This window comes from Lygodium microphyllum, chromosome 11 (genome assembly GCF_053477565.2).
Source record: "Lygodium microphyllum isolate KBCC chromosome 11, Lygodium_microphyllum_v1.1.10, whole genome shotgun sequence".
Taxonomy (NCBI): domain Eukaryota; kingdom Viridiplantae; phylum Streptophyta; class Polypodiopsida; order Schizaeales; family Lygodiaceae; genus Lygodium; species Lygodium microphyllum.
Window position 1 is genome coordinate 65,660,351 of NC_141145.1, and position 21,006 is coordinate 65,681,356.

Consider the following 21,006-nt stretch of genomic DNA (forward strand, 5'->3'; position numbering starts at 1 on the left):
CTATGGGCACCGTCCATTAGCTTTATTTTCCTATTTTTGTAGAAAGTAAACTCAAAAGCTAAAAGCTTGTCATATTTTTGTAAATTGGGCTATTATTGAGCATGAAGATGGAAATATACATAAAATACATGCTTTGTGGAGCACTCACACAAGGCATGGGGGGAGATTGAACCCAATTGGTCTCTTGCTTCTTGTTGTTCATGCTTTTACATTGTTTTTTGTGCAAAAAGGTAGAGTTCATTGTTCTTGGGGACCTTCAGGGATTCACTACGTGAGCATTCTGCGATCGATCTGCGTACCAGTGGTATCAGAGCGGAGCAGAGATCAAGAGCTTCCAATCGCTACCAATCTCGGGGGAAGGCGGAGCTCCAAGAACGAACGGGCTCTACAGTCAATCTCATCGCGAACCGTTGATACAAGCAGACTTCTAGCGATCAAGAACCCCTGTTTCTACTGTCAGATCGCGAAGGACCAGGCTCTGCAGGCGGAGGACCACGCATTCATCTCCTTCATCAAGTCGTTGAAAAACAGAGATAAGCTTTCTTCATATTCAAGTTAATTACTTCATCAAAGCTTAATCTTAAGCTTAGAAGCTTTAAAACAAGCTTGAAGCTCCACAAAATTCAATCGTTATATCAGAAGACCTTCCGAATTTTTCGCGTGGCCAAAAAAAACGGCCCCCCCCCACGAAATCAGGCGATAGTCAGATTAAGCTCTTCAAGCTTAATCCCTTAAGTCAAAGCTAAATCACTGCAGTCACACAGGGCAAACAAGTCCATAAACTTCAGGTCCTACACCGCAAAAGTCAAGTTCTACAAGTCAAGTGGAATCAAGTCCTGTAAGTTCTGCAAATCGGCCTAAGTTCTGCAAGTCAGCAACTCTGTAAGTCTGCTAAGTCTGCAACTCTGCAAGTCAGACTAGTCAACTGGAGTCAGAACTGACTAGTGCTTAAAACTCCTAGAAGACTTGTTCATATGCAAAAACTTTGAACTGGAAAGTTGTTCGTGGCAAAGTGTTCTATCTATCTACAAGTTCGTTGAAGTACTTTCAGCAAACGAAGACGGAAATATTACAGATTTTCTGAAAATTGAGAAAGAAATACCCAAAAATACATAGCCTTGTAACCCCGAATTTGAGCTACGCTCATCCCGCTAACCTGATTTTGAGTGAGAAAGGTTTATTGAGTTTTACAGGATGACGACCCCACATATGGATGATCCTATGACTGAAGACGACTTACCTGAGCCTACCATGGAACAAAAGCTGGATCTAATCGTGCTACAACTGGAAGAAGAGCGAAGGGCTAGGCAAGCATTGCAAGCGCAATTGACAAAATTACAAAGAGCGTCCACCGACAAAGAAGAACCACAAGCTGAAGATTTGATTCGACGTACCATCGACACCACTCTTGAAGCACAAACCATTCGCAAGGAATCCAAGATAAGTAAACGAAGTTTCAAATTTCGCACTTTCAATGGCATACGAGAAGGAAAGACTGTTTTATCATTCATTAGCCAGTTTGATGACTATTTCCATGAGGAAACTTATCCAGAAAAAGATAAAATCAAGTGTGTTACTAATCATCTGATAGACAGAGCATCACTTTGGTGGACTGTAGTCTGCAAGAGCATAGAATGTCCTGCTACTTGGGAAGATTTCAAGAAGAAGTTCATGCAGAATTTCCTTCCACCGCAATTTCATGAGAAGGCTATCAAGCAATGGGATTTACTTCAACAACGGGATCGTGAGCCTATTCCACAGTATACAGAGCGTTTTTGGAATGCACTCCTACAGCTACGCATGCTTGAAGACGTACCAGAGACGACACATAAGCGGAAGTATATGTTTGGACTTCTTGGACACTACTACGCTGAAGTGAACATGTTCAAGCCTACTACCCTTGAAGATGCCATCTCCTTAGCTCACGACACTGAAGATAAGTTACGCGGAAGAGATAGACAACCACAGCAATTCCAAGCCAACGGTAATTATGGATCTAAACAATTTAATTCCAATTTTAGAAGGTTTAATCCAAGTCGTTTCTCATCACCATCTTTCCGCAAGAATTGGCCTAAACCACCTGCATTACCATCCACTGTCAATCCAAATCCAAAGCCTATTCCACAAGCAAATCCAAATGTACCCAGACTTCCAGCCATTGCAAATAATTTAACTAAAGCCAAGCCAATAGTATGCTATAAGTGTCACCAGCCAGGGCATCTCGCTGCAAATTGTCATTCAAAGAAGCCACCAGCAAATATCAACTATCTTGGAGCCATGGACGAAGACGAGCAAGAGGATATGCCAGATTTCACTGAAGATGAGGATGATCCTACTACTACTTCCGACACTTTACCAGGTATGCCTACTCCACATTCATTGTTGACTATGAAATGTTTGGTGCATGGAAAGGAAAGAACTATCTTGCATGATGACGGTAGTACTCATGACTTTATTTCAGCAAAATTGGTAAAGGAATTGAAATTACATACAGTACCTATGCATTATCGCATAAAAGCTACATTTTTAGGCACTAGGTACAATGGCACACAAGAAGTACAAGATTTAGAGATTCAAATTGGTGCATACATTGAAAGAAGAAATTTCTTAGTTATTCCATTACAGTCAAGCGACATTATTTTAGGAATGCCTTGGAGACACCAGCATAATCCAAATATAGATTATTCCACGCACACAATGAATATTAATTTTCAAGGAAAATCTATTACATTATATGGTATGCATGCATCTAATGTTTTTCCACTGCTTTCGCATACTCAAGCAAAACGTGCACTACGCAAGAATACTAAATCATATCTCATTTGGGTGAATGAATTGCACGCAAAGGAAAAATCATATCCACCCTAGGCATAAGGAATTTCTTGCATATTTTAAGGACTGTTTTGCAGAAGACCTACCACCAGGTTTACCACCTACACGTCCAGAAGACCATAAGATTGATTTAATTCCTGGCACACAACCACCTTACAAAGCACCATATAGGCACAATCAAATAGAGCAAAAAGAAATCTAGAGTCAAGTTGAAGAATTACTAAATAGAGGCTTAATTCGACCTAGCAGTTCCCCATTCGGTGCACCTGTACTCTTAGTCAAGAAAAAGAATAATACTTATCGTATGTGTATTGACTACCGAGCATTAAATAAGATCACTGTAAAGAATAGGTATCCTATACCTAGAGTTGATGACCTTATGGACAAACTGCAAGGATCTTCTATATTTAGTAAAATTGACCTTAAGTCTGGATATCATCAGGTGAGGCTAGATAGATCTGACATATTTAAGACCGCATTTAGGACACAATTTGGCCATTACGAATTCTTAGTCATGCCATTCGGATTAACTAATGCACCTGCTACTTTCAGTAGAATGATGAACTGTATCTTTCTGAAATATCAGTATTGTGTGATTGTTTTCTTTGATGATATTTTGGTGTTTAGTCAAAGTGAAAAAGAGCATTATGAGCATTTATCATTAGTTTTTCAATTACTGAAAGAAAATCAATTGTTTGCAAATCCTGAAAAGAGTGAATTCTTTAAGACAGAAATAGAATATTTGGGTCATATTGTATCAAAAGAAGGAATTAAAGTTGATCCTAAGAAAATTGATGCAATATTGCATTGGCTTGTTCCTAAAAATGTGCATGAATTATGCTCATTCCTTGGTCTTGCTAGTTTCTATAGGAAGTTTGTACGTAATTTCTCATTACTTGCTTTACCATTAACCAAACTTCTTAAGAAAGGAATTGTTTATCAATGGACTGAAACTCAGCGGAAATTCTTTGACTTACTGAAACGTGCATTAACTAATGCCCCTGTTCTACAGTTACCTGACTTTAACATACCATTCTTTCTAGTTGTGACTGATGCTAGCGGATCAGGAATAGGAGCCATACTAATGCAAGACAATCATCCAATAGCATATTCTAGTTCTAAGCTAAAACCCTCTGAGCTCAAATATTCCACTTATGACAAAGAACTATTAGCAGTTGTACAAGCATTAAAACAGTGGAAGCACTATTTAATGGGTTCAGAATTCATGATAAAGACCGACCAGCAAAGCATTAGACATCTACTTAGCCAACCCCAAATTTCTGACCGTCATATCAAATGGGCTTCCTTCATTCAAAGTTTTCATCCTATCATTCAATACCAACCTGGAAAAGAAAATGTAGTTGCTGATGCATTGAGTAGAAGACCTGCAATTCATAATATTTCTATCATATCTTTTGATTCTTTGATTGCTATGAAAGATACATATCACCAGGATATTACTTTTCATTCTGATTGGCAAAAATTAGTTCAAAATAATTTCATTCCTATTGATTCATTGTCATATAATGATGGATTTATGTTTTTTGAAAAGAGACTGTGTGTTACTATTCCATTCCGATCTTTTGTTTTGAATGAAATTCATTGTCCCCCATATCAAGGTCATAGAGGTATCATATCTACATTACGCATGTTAACTAAAGATTTTTATTGACCGCATATGGATGCAGATGTATCTAATTTCGTTTCTGAATGTTTGATTTATCAAAGAATAAAGAGACATCATGGTAAACAGTATGGATTACTAATGCCTTTGTCTATTCCATCTAAACCTTGGGAACATATTTCTATGGATTTCATTACTGGTTTACCAAATACTAAATCTAACCATGACATGATTTGGACAATTGTAGATAGATTTAGTAAGCAAGCATATTTCATTGCATGTAAGAAAACTTTAACAGCATCACAAGCAGCACAGTTATTTTTGAAAACTATTTTTACTAACCATGGATTGCCAAAAGTGATTATTTCAGATCGAGATTCTAGATTTTGTAACAATTTTTGGATTACACTGTTTGCAAATCTAAGCACAAAGATTGATTTCTCATCTGCATTTCATCCAGAAACAAATGGACAAACAGAAGCCACAAACAGCACCATTCTAGATCTTTTACGTGCATATACTATCTCTAAACCTCAGACATGGGACACTCATTTGCATTTATTACAGTTTGCATACAACAATACACCGCACACATCTACAAAGAAAGCACCCTTTGAAGTCATTTATGGATATAGATTATCTACACCTATTGCATCTTTGTCTAATAGAATTCAGAGTGCTGATGATATTGCTACTATGCATAATAGTATTTTTGATGAAGTTAAGGATATGATTGCTAAAGCCCAACAATCATATACCAAACAAGCCAACAAGAAAAGACAAGCCATGAATTTCAAAGTTGATGATTATGTTTGGCTTAGAATAGAAAAGCGTAGACTGCAAAGTGTAGATAGACATCCAGTTGTCAAATTAGCTCCTAGATTCTATGGGCCATTTAGAATCATTCATAAGATTAATGATAATGCATTCAAGTTAGAATTGCCATCTCATTGGAAAATTCACAATACATTTCACATTAGTTTATTGAGACCATTTAGAGGCCAATTACCTATCCACCCTGTTTATGAAAACCCACCTTTATTAGAGGAAGAGACTGAAATACTTGAACCAGAAGCCATCATAGACACTGACTATATGACCACTAGAACTGGCCGAAGGTATTCTAGATATCTAGTAAAATTCAAGAACCATCCTGTAGAAGAAGCACAATGGATGCACGCTAGAGACTTAAATGCTTTCCCCACTCTGTTAGCTCCACATTGAGCTAATAGCAATTGAGGTCAATTGCTATCCCACCCCGGGGGTATGATGCCAGGAGGCATATTCCACGGTGGATTCCGTGCCACGGTGGATTTCGTGAGGTTTTACGGTGGATTCCGTAAACTTAGATGACCGGGGCTCATACACAAAGAGGATTCTTTGTGCGAGAAGTTGATGGGGACGCCTGTCCTTTTCGGGCGTTTCATTAATTTAGTGTGTACATGGGTGATTCCATAGCGGGTGATTCCGCAAAATGCATATTAAATTAATAAACGTTTATGAGTTTAGAGTGCGCACTCATAATAAATTAAGGTTAGGATTTATTTCTAACCAGTTGATTTATTTATGTAGCTGAAGACTGCTAGGTATTCACTTTTGTCAGTTTAATTGTATTATTTTACTAACGATTGTGAATGCTTCAGTTGATGTGTAGAGATAGCAGCAGTGGCAGAGGAAAGCATTGGAGTTTAGCAAGTATTCGACTTTTGGATTATATTTTGATAGGCGCCACACCTATATTTTGTTATGTCTATTGAGACATTGATTATTGATTATTATTTTGTATGTGCCTATGCGCACGGATATGTTATTTCTATTTGGACATTGAGATTGGGCGTGCCAGACTCTATGGGCACCGTCCATTAGCTTTATTTTCCTATTTTTGTAGAAAGCAAACTCAAAAGCTAAAAGCTTGTCATATTTTTGTAAATTGGGCTATTATTGAGCATGAAGATGGAAATATACATAAAATACATGCTTTGTGGAGCGCTCACACAAGGCATGGGGGGAGATTGAACCCAATTGGTCTCTTGCTTCTTGTCATTCATGCTTTTACATTGTTTTTTGTGCAAAAAGGTAGAGTTCATTGTTCTTGGGGACCTTCAGGGATTCACTACGTGAGCATTCTGCAACCGATCTGCGCACCGTCGCTCCAACCGTATTTTGCTTGCACACTTAAGAGTGCAAGCAATGTCTTCAACCGAGATACTCGGTACCCATCATATAATGGTATGGATGCTTCCTCTCTAAGCGGGTCAGATGTCTCAACATCCATGGGAATCAATGCATCGATCATTGCCTCCATCTCAGGCTCCAAGATTGTAGGCAGGTCGGGAAGGTTGTCTGTCTCCTCTGGCATTGACGGTATAGATGGGCCTTGCGAGTGGTCGATTGGCTCCTGCAATCCATCCATCACACATCCACGAACTCTTCTAATTGGCCGCAAAGGGTGCACTCCCCCTTGGGTCGAGACATCACCCCCCTGGATACAAAATTTGCCAACAAGACCCAATCTTATTGTGTATGGTTTTCAATTAGCTTGAGAGTACAATGCATGAAAAATGCTAACTTCAAATTACCGTTTGCTGAAAATCCGCAATCGCCTAATCAATGATTTCAGATTGAAACTCGCCAAATTGTCGTACGTGTTCTATAGACAATCGCCGTTTTCGTCTAATTGGCACCTTGCATTGAGAGCAAGGACCTAGGACACGCTAATTAAGATACGTCTCGCGGTCTTGAACAATAAGACCTTCTTCGTTTGCCATCTTATCTACATTACAGCAAACGAGGCTTAAATGGATAGCTTTATGGAGATGTACATCAAGTTGCAAGTTGACCATAAATCTTGCATTGTATATAGTAGTTGAGAGATTTTCCGATGTTATATCTCGGCCTTGTATCATGCTCAACGATTTGTTTGTCCCAGTAGATAATTATTTGTTATATCTCGGCTTTGAGTATAAGTAATCCATTTTAAAATTAATGCGCGCCATCTATGAAATTTTATAACTATAGTAATAAAATTTATTTCAATCAATTTTACTCATAGTCATAAGACCTAAGAGAAATTATCCTATACTCAATTTAAGGGTTTCTTCTTCTATAACAATAATTTTGGGTTCATTTTGATGAAGTACGTGGCCCATGGCAAAGCACATTGCATACCATTATCAATAAGTCTATTATCTTAAATTTCCTTCCCCTCCATCTCCCTCTCTTTCTCTCCCTCTCCCTCTCTTTCTCTCTTTCTCTCACCCTCTCCCTCTCCCTCTCGTTCTCTTTCTCTCCCTCTCTCATTTCCTTCCCCTCCCTCTCCCTCTCTTTCTCTTTTTCTCCCTCTCCCTCTCTATCTCTCTTTCTCTCTCATTTCCTAAACAAGCAAAAAATAAAGTGATTTAAACATCCTCCAAGCAAAAGGGAGAGGGAGAGATACAATGCACTCTCCCTCTCTTTCTCTTTCTATCCCTCTCTCATTTCCTTCCCCTTCCTCTCCCTCTCGCTCTCTTTCTCTCTCATTTCCTCTCCTAAACAAGCAAAAAATAAAGTGATTCAAACATTAAACAAGCAAAAGGGAGAGGGAGAGAGAGAATGCACTCTCCCTCCTTCTCCCTCTCTTTCTCTTTCTCTTTCTCTCTTTCTCTTTCTCTCCCTCTCTTATTTCCTCCCCCTCCCTCTCCCTCTCCCTCTATTTCTCTTTCTCTTTCTCTTTCTCTTTCTTTCCCTCTCCCTCTCCCTCTCCCTCTCCCTCTCTCTCTCTTTCTCTCTTACTCTCTCGTTTCCTCTCCTAAACAAGCAAAAAAGAAAGTAATTTAAACATTAAACAAGCAAAAGGGAGAGAGAGAGAGAGAATGCACTCTCCCTCTCTTTCTCTCCCTCTCCTTCTCTTTCATTTCCTCTTCTAAACAAGCAAAAGAGAACAATTTAAACCTTCAACAAGCAAAAGAAAGAGAGAGGGAGACTCACCAATGAGATATGGCGAGCGTGGGCGGCTTCTTTTTGCAACGAGGACTCCTCCTCTCCTTCGCGAACAACGGCGGTGGCGGCGGCGGCGGCGGCGGCAACAAGTCTCTTCCTCTTCTTCTCTCACAAAGCCTTCACTCTCTCCCTCGCTCTCGCTCTCAAAAGGCGAAGAAAAAGAAATGAAAACGGCGCTCTAGTTTCGGCCGCACTTTTTTTTCCTGCGGCTTCACTATTGGCGTCGCTATTTGTGCGATGCCAATAGCGATGCCGATATCCGCCGTCGCTAATCGGCATCGCTAATTGCCCAATTCCTTGTAGTGAATACCAACCACTTGATGACTAGTCATGTCAACAAGCCTAGTAACATTTTTCCTCTAAACAAGAGATAAGGTATCTTAACTAAAGGAATATACATGATGTTTGTGAGAGTTTTTAGGTAGGAATAGACTTGACCAAGATAAACTCCAAACTTCTAGCTTGTGACATTACATGTGCTTAATTAAGGTTATACAACTTCTAGGTAGGAAGAGACTTGATCAAGATAAACTCCAAACATCTAGCTTTTGATCTTACATGTGCTTAATTAAGGTTAGATGGTATGCTAACCAAAAACCCAAACTAAGCTCTCCCTGTCTGCATGTTGCCTATCATCCTATTCTTATTGTGTTGCATATTGAATAATATCACCCCCTCCCCCCTTCTCTCATACACACATATTTTGTTCATATGACTATTTGAGATATGGGATGTGGAGGATCTATTCAGGTACATATAACTACCTTTCAACTTATCATAATTTTTTTGCTCATTTATAAACAAAGTCTTTTTGTTTTTTGTGCAACACATGAGATTTTCTTTGGCTAAAGATCTTCTATAAATAGGAACTCAAAGTGCACTCCCCCTTTCATCCCAAATTCATGTGTTTAGTGGCGAGCTCTCATTCACCTTCATCATCATCCTCTCCTTTGGCCTTAGAAGTTGCTACCCCTATCACCATCAAAAACAAGATGTCAATGTCTATCTTCCAAGTGTCTACGTCCAAATACCACAAGTGTCATTCAATTATCCATTGTTGCCACCTAGTTCATCCTACTACCCTAGTGTTGTTGTCATCTTTTGTCCTCTAGAGGACTCCCATATGGTGCATTTTTGTTCTCATATTTTCCCATACCATATTGTAGTTGTTGCAAACCATCATCATCATCTAGACATTATATATTTGGTTCAAGGATGTTGTCCAAGATCTTTGTCAACATCTACAATAGTCATCTACTCTTAAATACTCTCTAAATAGATGTGTTTTGGTTTCCAACATCTCCTTGACATCATCTTCTAGATTGATTGGTCCTTGGTTACTATGCTTATCACCCTTGGCTCTAGTCCTCTCTATAAACATGTACATTGGTCGTATGTTGCACTTGGAATCCATGCATAGATGACAATACTCTTTACTCACTCTATAGCACTCTCCTTGAGTCCACCCCCATAAGAGACAATGGTTGTTGGATAGTATTTGCTCCTCGAGCACCAACACAACATTACCTTCTTGATTCATTTCCTTTCAACATCCACCCATTCATAAGATACTTCTCCTTTTGTAGTTTGCTTTCTTGTCTAAGGTCATTATGTGTTACTCATGTTCATAGACTTTTTATGTTTTTAATACAAACCCTAGTGCACCTTCACATGGTATGTAAGTTTATGCTCTTCTAAACTGTACACTACACTGTGAAAAGTTTGATTTGCATGAGTGACATGCAACTCTTGATGTTTCAAATACATTCTTTGGAGCCTATGGTGTCAATTTAAGCCTCTCCTTTATTGGAGTCCCTTATTCGATATTATGCTCCCAATGAGAAGGACAATGCATCATCTCCCACTTCTTCTTCTTCAACTCTACTAGTTGTTGCACTATCGATATGTAGAAAATGTCAGATCTAGAGCATGGCTATGGAGGTTGAAAGAGGAAGAGTGAGCTCATGAGGTAACAAACATCAAGATCAAATGTCACACAAGTGAATTAGGTTCGAAGATGGAAGCTTGGACTCATAAACACAATCTTGTGTAGTGGGCATGCAGTCTAAAATTTGTAAATTGTCAGTGACTAGCAACTGATTCACAACTAAAACTGAGATGTATACATGTCATACATGCTCAAAAACCTCTAGGATATCTACTAGTGCATATAGGGTTCCATACATGATCATTCGGGCATAGATCAATGCACATACAACAAGTACAAGTATCAAATATCTTGCCTGCAGGTTGAACTCAACAAATACTTAGTAAAACAAAGTTTATCTAGCTCCAAAATGTCTTCAAATCACTTCATACATGTGCCTCAGTATGTCGGGGTCAATACATGACCATACATACAACCATAGACACAAACACTTTGCTGAAAGTACAAAAGTACTATGACATTGCATTCAAAATGAGAGTAAGTACAATGCTTTATAGGAATAGATTAGGCTGCACTTTCCACCACTATGCATATGGGATTCTGCATCCTAAGCCCACACTTCTCCATACAAAGAGGCTAAGCCGAGTGTGATTGCCAATATCTCGACACTCCTCCTCAATCATAACCTTCCAATTTTCTTTATGTGATATGTATGAATCAATGTTCATGATGTTTAAGGTTTGATTATAGTATAGCTTATTCAAAGATTAATCTTTGACAATAGTCAACAATGGATTATGGATCGCGGATGTGTAACGTGTATTGTGAATTTACTATATTGTTTCATATTTTAAAACTTTTGCTCAATTCACTTGTTTTTGTTTAAGAGAAAGTTCCATGGAGGTTTAAAACATCTTTCCCTAGTAGTTTAAAACTATTAAAACCCCTTTATTAAAAAATCTCGTGTTTCTTATTTTACCCCCTCTCAAAAGAAACTTACGAAACGTGTTTCTAACATTTCGTTTCTAAATGTTTCAGACGTTTCTAGCTGCTATGCTTGTACCTTCATTAACTTGGCTTTCTCATATGCAAAAAGCTTGGAGGGTTGAGGCATCACGGGTTGTAGGATGGTCTATAGGTTGGTCACGAGCTTTGCCAAATCGTAAGACTCTAGTATGGCAAGCATCATTATGTGCCAAATGTGGTGATTCTCCCCATAAAGCCTTTGATTTGAAGGAAGAGCCACCAACACGGGGACCTTACGGTCCATAATAGCTTGAAACTCCACTTCAATTTTGGTCAGCATTGTAAATGGAATGACTTGCACAAAAACAAGGGCAGCCCCCTTTGACTCCACGCATGGTGCTGGTGATTGCTAGGGCCTCCTCCACTCATCCACAAAGAGTTTCACCCGCCAGAGGCGATGAAAACTCAAATATGGCATTTAATGTACACAAGGGTTAGAACCAAGCAATGTGGGAGCTCTTAAGCCTAAAAAGGGGCCTTCTTTGCTTGGTGGTGACCCATTCTACATTCAAGTACACATAAAGATTAAGAGCAAGTGATGTGGGGGCCCTTAAGCCTAGCGATGTTGGTTCTGATTGCCTTATGATTCTTTTTGAAAGATCTACAATGTTCCAAGTGTGATTATGCATAATAGACTCGTATTTCATCTGCATATCTCTTATTCACTTTGGATCTTTCATAGTCTCTTCAATGCTACTAGGCTCTTTTACTTTCTCTAACTCTCCTCACATCCTTGCATAATTGATCAAATCTACTTGAGCTCTATGCTTCTCTATCCTCTTGGATCGATGTAGCACATATCTAAATCTCTTCAATTACTAGTGGATCCCTACCATATAAGATTTGAGTTACCCACTTAGACAATGGTTTCCTTGTGTTAGGCTCCTTAGGCTCATTCTCTTATCATATTAAAGCTCTTCATGCCTATAAGAACCATAGGGCATTAGGGAAGTTTTAAGGTCTCAAAAAAACCCTAAAAGAGATCCTAGAGAGAGAAAATATTTGAAAAAAAATTATTTGGTGGTTTTCAAATATTTTACTTTTTTATAAATAAATATGTCCAAAATCATCAAAAAGTTTCTATTATCACATTCTCATGGCTTACATCAAACCTAGAAATCTAGGCATCCATAAAGGTGACAATAATTATCCCAATAAAGATCCTACTGTCTCTTCATAAAAGTGAAAGTTAATACTCCATTTGGATTTCTTTCAACTTTTGATTACGTCCCTCCATTCTCTTTGTCTTCTTTCCTTCTCCTCCTTACTAGTTTCTTCCTCATTCTTCTTCTTTTCTAAATTCACACAATTTTTTCATATGAATCTTCATATCACGTCCTTTGCTATGGCTCAATCATCCAATTAAATTTTTAGTGCAAGTAAAAGATATCTTTATCATCGTGACATTGAGAGAGTGTGTGAGTATGAACCAATGAGGAAAAAGAAAAAACCTAATAATACTATTTCAAAGTCCATGAGACTTATATTCACAGTTGAAGGAGAAAAGAATCTTGATATTTAGTTAGATAGAAGGTTATACCCCAAAGATCACATAAAAAATAGTACACCTCCTAAAGGCTAGAAGGTTCTTGGGATTTCATGGAAAACTTGGTAATATAAACTCTAGAAATAATGGCTCAAACATTAAATTCAATCAATGAAAATCCCTACATAATGAAGTTAAGAATCATGCTGATAATGGATAGGATCAAAATAGAAAAGCCAAAGTTTGAAAAACACTAGACAAAATATTTTTTTATTGTGAAAATTTTGAATGGAAAGACATTGATCTCAATGACTTCAAAGGCTAATTAAACCTTTTCAGAAAGACAATTATAGAAACTTGCCATAATCAGCATTTTACTCACTATATGGTAATAAGATTACATGCTTATACATCTCTATTATCTAGCTTAAATTAGATTTATAACTAACTTTCTTTGTTGGTTAAGTGTGCAGTATATTTTATACAACCATGCCCCATATTTCATCAAACAATATGGAAGTCTATCTATATTCTAGTCAACTTAAGGCATAGAGAAGTCACATTATTAAGAAAGAACAAAATACATCAAACACATATGTGGAAGGGGAAGAGTCTAAGAAAATAGCTTATTGGAGGTCTTTCAATGGTTCTATAGAGAAATTTGGCACAAACTTAGGGTTAAAGATATAACTACTTCAAGTAATATATCATCTTTGATGCAACTATAAAAATGGTTACCCAAAAAAGAAAAGAGGGATATTTGGACTCTTTTACAATGAAAAGATTTTTAGAATGGCCACAAACTAGAAAAAAAAGGTGGAATACGGGTTTCAAGGAACCCTTGACTCTAAAATGTCTTTTAGTTCGATTCCATTATAGAGGAGCCTTGGTTTCATGCCAGTCAATAAGGCCTCTATATTTTTAGAACCCTTGTTTTCTATAACACTAAAGGATCTTCAAATTTTTTGTAGCTCTCATATGGGAGAGTGATGAGAAACACAGATCTAGAGCTAGTTATCTATGGTGGATGCAAATCAAACACAAAATACATGATAGAGAGAAGAGATTGTAACTCAAGTGAATTAGGTTCCAATATAGATTAGCTTGGACTCATAAAGAAAGTCTTGAGTAATTCAAATTGATAGTTCCATTACCTTGTTATGAGTGTCAACCAAGTACACGCCTTTATAGCTTTTTGGATAGTACCATTCTCCTCACTGTGCATATGGGATTCTGAACATCTCTTCCTAGAGCTTCTAGAGCATACATCTTTTCTCATATCTTCCATACAAAGCCACTTGTGGACCAGGCTCTTTTGGGCATATATCCAACATCATTTGATTTCTCAACATCCCCCCTCAAATGATGGGTCTCTACCCTTGCTGTCTTTTGCTCCCCTAAATGTGAACATGAACCAGGAGAGACTAGCTCTTTGGCAGCCTAGTCAAGTTAAGTCTTGAAACTTTACATCTTGGTAGGGTTTTTACATCCACTATGGGAAACAAAGATCCACTACGGGAAATAAGGATCCACTATTGGGAAGATTTTTGTTATCGACAGGGGAGAATATTTTCTTCATCTTCTTTGTGCTTTTTTCGCACTCTTTGATGCATTCTTTAATCTTCTTGGACTCCTTTTCTTCATGCTCTTCATCTTTGACTTGTTCTTCATTATCATATGTTCTAGTATTCTTTGTGAGGTTCTTTTTCTCAACGAGTTTGAGATGGTTACAAATAGGTACATTGCTGTGACTTGACATGACATGTTGTTGGACCATTACATAGATCTTGGGATACTTAGATTTTGGAGTTCCATTTGGCCTTGTGAGGTCCTTATATTTCTTTGGCCATACAGGATGGATACATTTTTCTTTGGATGGACTTGGGACTTGTTAGAATACATAGCTTGGTATCACATTGAAGGTATCAAACATGATTTGATTAGTCTTTGGATTAAGAGGCGCTTTAGTTAGGAGCACTAGATGCTCCTTAGGGGCAACCCTGAGCTCATTATAAAAGGTGTGGTGCCAAACCTTTTCCATGTCATCCCACTTCATGACAATATCAAGCTTAATAGGATACTTCAAGGTCAGAATTCCACATTTTGACTGAGCCTTATCATAAGCATCTTTTTGGCCCATACCAACCATTACACCAATGTGATGTGGACGACCCACAATGTTGGCAAATACAGCTTGAGGTGCATCGTCTCCAGCAAACCCAGCCTATATCAGAACCATTGTCATAGACAAGGGGCTGCTCTTCTTCCTCAGTCATTTTCACAGATGTTTGATTTTTAATGGTGAAAAATGAGCTTGATTTGCGATGGAGGGAGACTAAATCATACTCTCTACAATGACAACTCTCTAGCACTCTTCTCTTTGCTTCATTGAGGCCATGTCAAAGTAGTAGATAGACCTCACAATGTGCAGCTGGAGCATGTGATCCACGAAAGACAGAGGGTGCACCCTCTTGGCTGGTGTGGGCTTGTGTGGAACCACTGTTAGCCTAGAATGGATTATTATGTGCTTGTTTGCACCCATCTGAAAAACTGCAAGAGGAGAAATGGTGTGATCTAGATTGGTTTCCACTCTGCTAAGTTCAAGCTCTAGAGAGCAATTCCGAGACTAAAGGCAATCATCAAGGAATATAGAAGTTGTGGCCTCAAATACTGTCACACTTGCATCATTGCATTGAACCTCCCACCATCCACTGCCAGTCTTTTGCAATCTCCCAACATAAACAAAGTTTGCAAAAGGGGCCCTACATAAAATGCATCCACAAGGTCTTCACTTTCCTCTTATTTCTCTGAATCTTCTTCTGATAAAACTCTAGTTCCTTCCCCTCCAGGACGTAGTCATCAACTCACCCACACTCCCTATGATATCACAGCTGGCAAATTGATCTTCAACATGGAGATCCACCTTGTGATCCTTTTGACTTCTACAATTTTCCTCTGGACATGGTTACTTTTCTTCTTATCCTCCTATGTTGTTTCTGCCTCAGCATCCTCTCTTTCCTTCTTGACACCAGAAGACTTCTTCACCTCTTATGAACAATGGATATTGGATAGCTTAAGATACTGGAATGAAAATAGGCTTGTACAAGAAAGAGAATGAGAGAGGAAGGATTTTAACCTACTCGCTACCTAGCTCAGCCATGGCTCTGATACCATGTTGAGAAACACGAATCTAGAGCTAGTTAGCTATGGTGGACACAAATCAAACACAGGATACATGATAGAGGGAAGAGATTGTAACTCAAGTGAATTAAGTTCCAAGATAGATTAGCTTGGACTCATAAAGATAGTCTTGAGTAACTCAAATTGATAGTTCCATCACCTTTTTATGAGTGTCAACCAAGTACATGCCTTTATAGCTTTTTGGATAGTACCATTCTCCTCACTATGCATATGGGATTCTGAACATCTCTTCCTAGAGCTTCTAGAGCATACATCTTTTCTCATATCTTCCATACAAAGCCACTTATGGGGGCCAGCCTCTTTTGGTCATACATCCAACATTATTTGATTTCTCAACAAGTATAGGAGCCTAGAACTCCAAAATATCGTACTTTAGATCCATTGTGACCAAGCATGTAGCCAAAATCTCTTATAGCTTCTTGCTTCTCCTCCAAACTTATATTTTCCTCTCCTTAGGAAAGCTTGAGATCCAATCACTTTGAAAGTAGATTTTAAGGCTATTATTAGTAAACTTGGAGAGCTTGAAATTTTGGTGTGATAAATTGCAATAGTTTGATTCAAGCTTCCAATATAGTGGCCAAGGCTCTAAATTTTTCCAAATGGTCTAGATCCCTTGGCTCTTCCAAGAAAGTTGTCAAGCTCTTAAATTTCAATCTACATAGCAAGTAAAAAAGTTTCAATTGTCAACAAGTGAAAATATTAAAGTCATTTATCCATTAAGATTAATAAAACATTAATATTTTCCAAATAAAAATATTTAAAATATCTTACACACCTTAGGGTTTTCATCTTCTTCAATAAGGCTCTCACCATAAAGCTTTATTGAATTCTTTGGCTTCTCCTCTAAAGAAGGCTTTAGCTTGTCTTTATATCCTATGTCTTCAATACCTCTTCAATATCAAGTATTTTTTGAACTTATAACTCTTCATCAGTAGCTATGGAGCTATCTTGAAAAAATTTCCCCTCCATATCAAGGCTGCAAGTGAGCATGACTCATAACTAATGAAGTCCTTGTCATTTTGGCTTCACCTTGCAAGGATAGCCAAGCAATAATCTTCCTTGAGATTGAAAAGATGTTGATTATCATTGAGAAAAACATATATTGTGTTATTAATGAGCTAACTTGGGAAAGAATAGGGTCTTCTTTAATCTTTGTATTCAAGTATATCTCCTTTTCCTCCACTTTTAGAATGTTCTCACTCTTGAATACAATATGACAAAAACCTTATACTAGTTGGTTCTCAATCTCCTCCTCAAATATCTCTACCCTCTCTTCAACTTCTTCATTTGGACTTGTGGCATCTTCTCCCTTCTCCTCTTGCATTGTATTTGAAGAAGAATCTTCTATATATTTAAGGAAAAAAACAAGAAATCATATGTCACAATAAGGAGACACTGTTATTGATCCTTATGATGAAAGCAATTCATCTCATGTTTTTAATCTCTTCATCGATGAGGTTCCACCTAGTAATAAGAGTTGTCCTAGGAGCATTGGTTGCTTCAATTACATTACTATAATATACATAACCATCAATTACAAGAGTGTTGGCATGGCTAGAATAATATTCCATGTGAACTCAGAGCTTCTTGGCAAGATAATCCAAAAACTCTTTCATACTAAAAGAAGCATTACATGTAGCCTTGATGGAGTTGAACCTTGAATAGTTTCTTATTTTATAAAGAAATTCAAAAAACCTATCATCACTTGTCTTCTCAACAAATTCCCACTCCATGAAGAGTTTCTTATTTTATAAAGAAATTCAAAAAACCTATCATCACTTGTCTTCTCAACAAATTCCCACTCCATGCCCTCCAAAGAGAGCCTCCTCTTGGTCATTGTTATTTTAAATTGTGTGGAAATATTCAAGAACATGAATGAGAGGGAAAGAGAGTACACAAGTAAAATGAACCAAAATGAATGTACAATGCAAAAAGAGGTGTTTATTCATGTAGAAAGAAAGCCTTTTATATAGGCTTACAACCAAGTGGTTTAGGGTAGTGTATTTGGGTAGTGTTTTTGGTAGGTATATTTATACTAGTGGTTTCTATGAGAGTACATATTGGAAAGAGAAAAGTAACCATGGAGAGAAGAGTGAGACAAAGAGAGAATGTAGGAAAGAGAAGGAATAATGTGATTGTGCTAACCCCAGTGCAAGACAAAGAAAAAAGGAAACAAAAGAGAATTCAAGAAAATTCAAAAATGTGAAGCAAGGCGGAAAAAGGTGGCCCGCCAATGACTGAAGGATAATAGAAGAAAAGGCCAAAAGTGCAAGGGTAGCAGGCAGCCTTGAAAGTCAAGGCAAAGGAAAAGCCACATTTTAAAATGTAAAAGTGCGCCCAAATTTTTGTGAAAGAGCACTAGGCTCCCTCAGGCATAGGTAAAGGCATAATGTAAGTAGAAGGGAATAGGGAAATAGGACCTTGGCAAGATGGCCAATCATGTAAAAAAGGGGATGGCTGCCCTAAGGATTCTTGGTGTGTGGCAAAAGTGGCTCTTCTTCTTCTTCTTGCTTGCTTGCTTGTGCTTGTGCTTGATAGAGGGAGTGTGAGAGTGTGAGGGAGTGAGTGTGTGAGGGTGAGGGACTGTGGTGGAGAAGCTCTCCATCTTCTCTTCTCTTCTCTTCTCTTCTCTTCTCTTCTCTTCTCTTCTCTTCTCTTCTCTTCTCTTCTCTTCTCTTCTCTTCTCTTCTCTTCTCTTCTCTTATGCATGTAGCTATGGAGCATGGAGCTTGGAGGTGAAGGATTGAGCTTACTTGAGGTTTCATATTGGATCATGGAACTACTAGTGCGCTTGAGAGAGAAGGGTACTCAATCAGGCATTGAGGTAAGCTCAGTACACTCGTAGGCTTGAGAGCGTGTATGGCTATGTGAGAGGTAGCCATTAGCATTTGGCTTGAAACACTTGAGTAATATGCGGTCCATGGGCCTCGGTGATCAAGCAAAAGGTTTCACATTTTGGCTTCATTGCCGAGACCAACAAATTCAAGTCTTGAGTGCTTACATGCTTCGAATCGAGCATTGTAGGGTTTTCCCCCAAACCGGTACTTGAGGTAGATAGGTAGGAAGAAAGGGTATTTGATCTTCGATACAAGTAAGTATCTTGGATTTTTAAAGTTTGAATGAGTTGGTTTGATTAGCATTAGTGTTTGCTTGTGATTCATGGGGGATTTGTAGGCATTTAAGTATAGAAGAATAATGGAAAAGGAAGAAAACTACTGTAGGGTTTTGTGTAACAATAGGCCTAAATCCAAGGAAAGAAGGGTTGTAATTTGGAAAAGAAGAGAAAAAGACATCAAAGGAGTGTTAGAGAGGGGGTCTAAAACCCTGAGGAAGGGGGAAGTGAGCTCATTTTTAGTTTCTAAGCTTTGAGAGAGTGTGTGTGTGTGTGTGTGTTGGAGTAAGCTCCACACAAAGAAGATATCGAGTGCAATGATTCAGAGGCTTCCGACTATTCCAAGTATACACAAACCTTCCTCTACATCAAAACATTGATTCTAGAATTTTCTAAGATCAAACGAATCAAAATTTTGCCTCGTAGGCCATTTGTGCCATCAAAATCAAACACCCATCATCACAAAGTCCGATTCCCTAAAGTTAGATGCTCGGACTAGGAGAAGACCCTCAAACTGCAAAAGAGCAAGAAGATCGATGCGATTAGAGATTCGACCCTACTTGAGTCAACCAGTTTGATCGACAACCTATAGGACCGAAAGGCCAAAAAGATGTCCCAACCAAGGCTCTAGCCATGATAATGACTAGCTCAACTTGGAAGAATTCCTAGTCGACATCTAACAATCGATCAATTGTTATACAACTTACAAACCAAGATGGAGCATCATGGTAGGCCAACAAAGGATATTATAATTGACCTTGAGGAAGAGAAGAGATTAACCAAGAGAGCATTGCAGGGCATAACTACTTACAACTAGGAGAAACAAGCTCAATGGTTGAGGAAAGAAATAAAAATGTGAGAGTTCCAACGGGTTTTAGTGCTTGCCAATTGGAATAGGATAGGACCTGATGCGGAGAGGGAAAGAGTGCTAGAAGCCGGAGCGAGGTTCTCACTAAGCAACTCATAGACAACACGGATGCATAGCAGAATGGAGCAGCCCTAGCAACTTCATTGCTAGCAGGACTAGGAGTCACGCCAAATTCAAGGAGCCCGCTAAAGATACCCATAGTTGCTAAGCAACTCGACAAGTACCAACCACCCGATAACAATCCGTATAGCTTCGTAGAGTAGTTTGAGCAGGTGTGTGAGGTGAACGGTCTAACAGACCATGCTTAATGTGTGCAAGCCTTCAGTCTTTGTCTTAGAGGATAAGGGATAGACGTGATACACCAGTCTATATGATGCCGAATGTGACACTTTCAGTACTCTCAAGAGTCTCTTCATCAAGAGATTCTCTAAGGTGGGGGTATTCAAATAACCTCATTGTTTGACTGGATGAACGTTAGTCAAAAGGACAAGGAGGACATTAAAGATTACGTCACCTACATGCAGAGTCTCTTTAAAGAATCCTAGTTGCAAAGTGACCTAGTGAGTGAGAGGTCTCTACCATCTTCATAAATGGAATTAGGAGTGAAGAGCTCTACAAGGCCTTGGTAGGCAACTTGAACCTGCAAAAGGACATGCTACCTAAGGTCTTTCAGGAAGTCATACATGTAGGAAATATGCTCAAGAAGAGGAGATCTAGAGCCACGATCCGAGATAGTGTAGCCTCTTGAACCATGGAGAGAGTTACCGTTGCGCTAGCGAGAGATTTAGCTAGGGCAACCAAGAGGAAGGGAAGAATGTTGACAATAGCCAAGAATTGGTAGACGTAAAGCTAGAGCTAGCCAAGCTCTGTGAGGTAAAGCCTAATGTGAATCTTTTGCAATTGATCCATTGATCTCCAAGAGTGCATAAAGAGTTCAGGAAGTTTCTTCACACTGGGTATATCATTGAGCCCATGGGAATAGATCAGGTGG